Here is a 6,000-nt window from a genome sequence, read left to right on the forward strand (position 1 = left end):
AGACTGTGTGCTTTCCTTGGTTCGGGGCTCCCTTCCTCCATCTTCAATCCACTTTTAACAACTCTTGTTTTCACATTGGTCCAGTCAAATAATACTTGGGCATCCCCCTATTTTAAGGTCAGATAATTAACACCCTCAATTCCACTGGTAACCGTAATTCCTCTTTGCCATGCAGCCTAACATCCAGGTTCCTGAGCTTAGGACATATGCTTTTTGAAAAGTTTATTATTTTACTCACTTCATGCCTTGCAGGCCATCAAGAATGATTTGTCTTAATAAATAAGATAGACTTTTACCTAAGTGTGGTGGCACACCCTTGTAATCCCAGTACTTGAAAGGCTGAGATAAAAGGATCACAGGTTCATATCTAGCCTAAGCAACTCATGAGGCCCTTTGCAACTAAGTGAGACTCTGTTTCAAAATAAAGAATAAAATAGGGCTGATGGGATAGCTGAGAGGCAGAATGCTTCTGGGTTCAATCCCCAGTACCACCAAAGAAAAGAAAAAGCTACACTTTTATAATAGATATATTGGAAACCATTGAAAACAAACAAACAAAAATATTTATCCAGGTGTGGTAGCGTATGCCCGTAATCCCAAAATTTGGGAGGTCGAGGCATGAGGACTGCAGATTCAAGACCAGTCTCAGCAGCTTGGTAGAATCCCAACAATCTAGTGAGGATCTGATTCAAAAGAAAAAGTAAAAAGGGCTGGGGGAGTAGCTCAGAGGCAGAACATCTCTGAGTTCATTCCCCAGTACCACACACACACACACACACAGAGCAACATAAAAATGTGACATAAAAAGACTCGTGTGATAAAGCATTATGTAATGGGAACTCTTCCACCTTCTACTCCTGGATTTTCTCTCAATAGTTAGGTAGAACTAAGAGGGAGAACAAGTAAGGAAATGTTTGGTTTTTGTATGCCAATTGGAAAAATGCTAGATGGAAAGAGCAAGCATGTCAGCACTCAGAATGTTCATTTATGTTGTAGTGAAATGACTTACTTCTTTTTAAGGGACTTAAGAAGGACTTGCTTCTTTTTAAAGGCTTAATAGTGAAGGGAGAGAGAAGATGGTGACTGCTAGATGCAGCACATCTCAGATACTTTAACAAACAAAATTCAGCTACCAAGAAAGCAGCTCCTTCACAAGAAAAACAAAACCATGAAAATTCACATAAGAAAAACACAAAAAAGGAATTGTGGCAAAAAAAAATTCAGTAGACAGAACAGGAGATAGCAAAGGGCCTGCTTGCACTCCTGACCTGGTGAATACCACCAGTAGAGAGGGCTGCACCATCTTGGCCCACTTGCCTATGCCAGGTCTGCTGCCTCTGCAGCCTCAAGAAATCCCCAGCAAGGAAGCCAAGGACTTGAGGTAAAGCAAGTGGCAGCATATTTCCAGCATCTTAAGCAATCAGCACCTTGCTCCAAGTACAACAAAGATATGATAGTCTGTGCTCAGCCAGAAACCTGCACCTGCAGCAGCTCATTGTGCCCTCCAGAGGCACAGAGCCACTCAAGACAGTAAGTTAACTGTACTTCTCATCAGGAGACAACCCAGAGTGGCTGCAGGGACCCAGATTTGACAGTCCATCCCTGAGAAGTTCAGGTTAGACCCAACAGAGACACAGGAGAGATCAATAATGCCCAGGGCATAGTACCCACAAAGAGACACTGGAGGTCACTCCAAGATTACACTGGACACCTGCCACTACTGTGGGTAAAGAGGTGCAGGCCTAAGGCTTGAAAGTACAAATACTCCCTCCTATGGTTTCGCAAAACCCATTTTTGGTAACACCTGCCACCTGAAGACCCAAGTGCAGAGTGGTGAGAGGCCCCAGGGGGGGCGCTGGCACCTCTGTGCTAGTTCTGACAGACACCAGCACAGGGTACCCAAAATTGCAGAATACCCAAAATTGGGGCTGCAAACTGACATCACTGCTATAGGTTACTGAGCAAATGAAAGATCTTGAAATATGCTTGTACACCTACTATAGTGAGTAGACATTAAGCAGCTGAAAGTTCCACTCAAACCCAGGAGGACTGCAGAGGCCAAGTCAGCTGTGTACTTGTATATTTACAGGATTTTGTTTTGTTTTGTTGTTTGATTTGTTGTTGTTGTTTATTTGGTTGGTTCGTTTGTAATTTTCTGCATGCTTGTTTGCTCTTTTTCCCATTCCTTTTACAAAGTTTTCCCTATTTCATATCTACTCTTTTTCCTCCAAACTATTTTTTCTTTGATTATACTCAATCCATTTCATATTACTATACCTAAATACATTAACTACAAGAATCCTACTACATACTCATTATCTCTTATCTCAACCAAATATTATCTTACTATACTCAAACTCTTTTCAACTTGATCATAGCCTCTACTTTATCCTATTCCTGCACCCATCACTCCAGCTTCTCCCCTTCACCCAACCTTCACCACTAAAAACAACACTACTCCCCCCATTATATACCTGCTGATACCTCTAAATACCTACAGCTAAAATTGGACAAGATAGGTGATCCACAGGAAAGACTTTCCAAATACTAAAGATAAACTAACCACAGCTGATAGAAGAAAATGCTCAATAGCCCACACATCTAGGTTTAAAAATTGCATAGACACAGCCGGGCATAGTGGCACACGCTTGTAATCCCCCCACTTAGGAGGCAGAGACAGGAGGATCACGCAGGTTTGAAGCCCCACGCTGGCTTAGGAGATCCTGTTTCCAAATAAAAAAATATAAAATAGGTCTGGGAGTTTACCCCAGAGGTAGAAGGGTTCTATCCCCAATACCACCAAAAAAAAAGTACATAGTCACAAACTATTTTACTCACACCTCTGAGCTGACTCTCTATAAAGGTGGTAACAGACAGAATACCTGACCTTAACACCTGAAACCCAACAATGCTATTATATTAGCAGCCTTCAAGGTTAATATCAATGTGTGAGTGGTAGCTGGAGCCATCTCTTCCAGCAGCAACCTAGAGTAGCATTTATCAACAACAAAGTACAAAAGAGGAAGAAGATGCCAAGAAAACAGAAACACATACCTGTAAGTTCTGAAAATATGACAGTGAAAAACAGTAAAGAAATAATAAGTTTCCACAACTCAACAAGTGAGATCACCAATACTGATCTACAAGAAATGCAAGAAAGATAATTCCAAATCCTGATCTTTAATATGATGAAAGGCCTCACAGTAAGTATACAAGAAATGAAGACAAAATGGTGATATTAAGAATCAGAAAGAAGCTTTGAATGAAATGGCATCAATAAATGAATTGAAGACAGGAATGAAAAAATAATTTTTGAAGATTCGATAAAATGGAAACAGAATAACAATTTTAGAAAAACAGTTCATTCAAAACTGAAAGCACAGTCAACAGTATTCAGAAGACATTACAACAACAGAATCTAAACATCCAACAGTTACGGGACAGTATGCAACACCCAAACTTAAAGATAAAAGGCATTGACGAAGGGATCAAGGAACAGACCAAGGGTATCCATAATCTTTTCAGAGAAATAATCTCAGAGAATTATTTCAAACATGGAAAAAGACTTGGAAATCCATTTACAGAGGAATATCAAGAGGGCATAGAAAATTTATGCTGACCAATAACAAGCAAAGAAATACAAACAGCAATAAAAATTCTGCCATCAATGAAAAGCCCAGGCCCAAGTGGGTTTCCAGCTGAATTCTACAAAACTTTCAGAAAAGAACTAAACCCAACTCTACAACTTATTTCATGAAATTTAAAGAGATAAGCCGGACATTGTGGCACATGCTTGTAATCCCTGTGATTGGGAGGTGAAGACAGGAGAATGGCACAGGTTCGAAGCCAGCTTCTCTGGCTTAAGAGACCCTGTTCCTAAATAAAAATATAAAATTGGTCTGGGAGTGTAGCCTGGAGGTAGACGGATTCCATCCCCAGTACCACACACACACACACAAAAAAAAAAAAAAAATTGAAAGAGATAGAAGTTTTTAAACTTTTTTATGTGGCCATTATCACATTAATACCAAAGCCAAATGAAGATACCTCATTAAAAGAAAATTAGAAACAACATAATTGATGAAAATAGATGCAAAAATTCTATATAAAACACTAGCTATGCACATTCAATACAAATTCAAGAAAATTGTACACCAACACCAAGTTGATTTAATCCCAGGAAAGCAAGGTTGGCTTAATGTAGCAAACCAATACATGTTATCCATTTCATTAATGGAACTGAGAACAAAAATCACATGATTATATCAATAAATACTGAAAAGCATTTGACAAAAATCTAACACCCATTCATGTTAAAAACACAGCAGAAAATTAGAATAGAAGAAATGTATCTGAAAATCATTAAGGCAATATACAATAAGCCCAAAGGCAACATCATATTAAATGGGGAAAACTGCAAGAATTACCTCTAAATTTAAGAACAAGACAAGAATGTCCACTATCACCACTACTTTTTAATATAGACCTCGAGATTTTTCCTAGAGGAATAAGACAAGAAAAGTATATCGAAGGAATTCAAACAGGAAAAGAAAAATTAAAACTATCTTTGTTTGCAGACAATATGGTCCTATTTCTAGAAGACCCAATAAACTCAACTAAAAGACTACTGGAACTGATTAACCAATTCAGCAAAGTAGGACAATACAAAATCAACCCAAAGAAATCAGTAGATTTTCTATTTGATAACCATGAATCCATGAAGAAATACAGAAAACAATTCTATTTGCAATAACCTAAAAACCAATCAAATACCTAGAAATAAGCCTAACTACAGAGGGAAAATATTACTACAATAAAAATTATAATTCTAAGGTTGGCTACATTCCATGGGGTGGTGGACACACTGAGGCTCCTAGTACATACTGTGGTGTCCGCCACCCTGAAGCTACCTGTGTTGGGAGTTTCTGAATGGCCAGGTGATGGGTGGGTCAGTCTTTGGCTGCCTCCATGGGCCTCAGTGTGCCTGCTTCTGCTCAGTATTACCGTACACATGTCAAAGTGCCTGATTTCTCTGACTTTGATTGCACTGAGGTTTTAGATAGCAAAAAATCTTCAAAAGAGAACAGTGAGGCTAGAAAAGGTTTCTCCTTTTGGTAACTGCAACAACTACTATGGGTGTCGCATACACTACCAAGAATGTTGTCTCTCAGTTTGTTTCTAGCATGAGTGCTTATGCCAATGTATTGGCCATGTCCAAAATTGAAATCAAGTTATTTTATATTCCAGAAGGCAAGAACATGGCTTTCAAATAGAGAGGCAAGCCCCTATTTGTGCAACATTGAACCAAGAAGGAACTTGATCAGGAAGCTGCAGTGCAGATGTCCCAGTTGAGGGACCCACAACATGATTTAGAATGAGTAAAGAAACCTGAATAGGTTATCCTGATAGGTGTTTGTACTCATCTTGGTTGTATACCCATTGAAAATGAAGGAGATTTGGGTGGTCATTACTGCCCTTGCCATGGGTCACACTATGATGCATCTGGCATGACCCAAAAGGGGCCTGCACCTCTCAACCTTGAAGTTCCTTCATATGAATTCTCCAGTGATGATATAGTAGTTGTTGGCTAGAGATTTGGACTCAAGTCTCAGGCTTTTTCAGTCTTTATGTAATTTCAGAAAAGTTGAGACCAAGCCTTCTGTACTTCTGAACTGGTTGATTTGAAATGTTTAAGAATTTTTGTTAAGAATGTTAGAGCTGGGCGTGGTGATGCACGTTTGTAATCCCAGCATGTGGGAGGCTGAGACTGGAGGATCGCAGTTCATGGACAGCCTCAGCTACTTAGTGAAGCCCTCCGCAATTTAGTGAGACCCTGTTTCAAAATAAAGAATAAAAAATAGGGCAGGGGGTATAGGTCAGAGGTCAAATGCCTCTGGGTTCCATCCCCGACCCACAGACACACACAAAAAGAAAATATTATTAACATTAATGTGAAATAAATTGAACTTAATGTTGAATACTTTCAAGCATTTGCTTAAT

General features: G+C 39.3%; 1 pseudogene across 1 annotated transcript in view; it reads left to right on the forward strand.

Annotated features, from left to right (window-relative positions):
- LOC308266071 (cytochrome b-c1 complex subunit Rieske, mitochondrial-like) overlaps positions 1–5,591 on the forward strand; it is a 199,927-nt pseudogene extending 194,336 nt beyond the window's left edge. The window contains exon 2 of the transcript in view: positions 4,954–5,591. The product of the transcript in view is annotated as a cytochrome b-c1 complex subunit Rieske, mitochondrial-like (transcript). The remainder of the gene's footprint in view (positions 1–4,953) is intronic.
- Positions 5,592–6,000: the final 409 nt, after the last annotated feature.

The sequence above is a fragment of the Muscardinus avellanarius genome (genome assembly GCF_963383645.1).
Source record: "Muscardinus avellanarius genome assembly, chromosome: 8".
NCBI lineage: Eukaryota > Metazoa > Chordata > Mammalia > Rodentia > Gliridae > Muscardinus > Muscardinus avellanarius.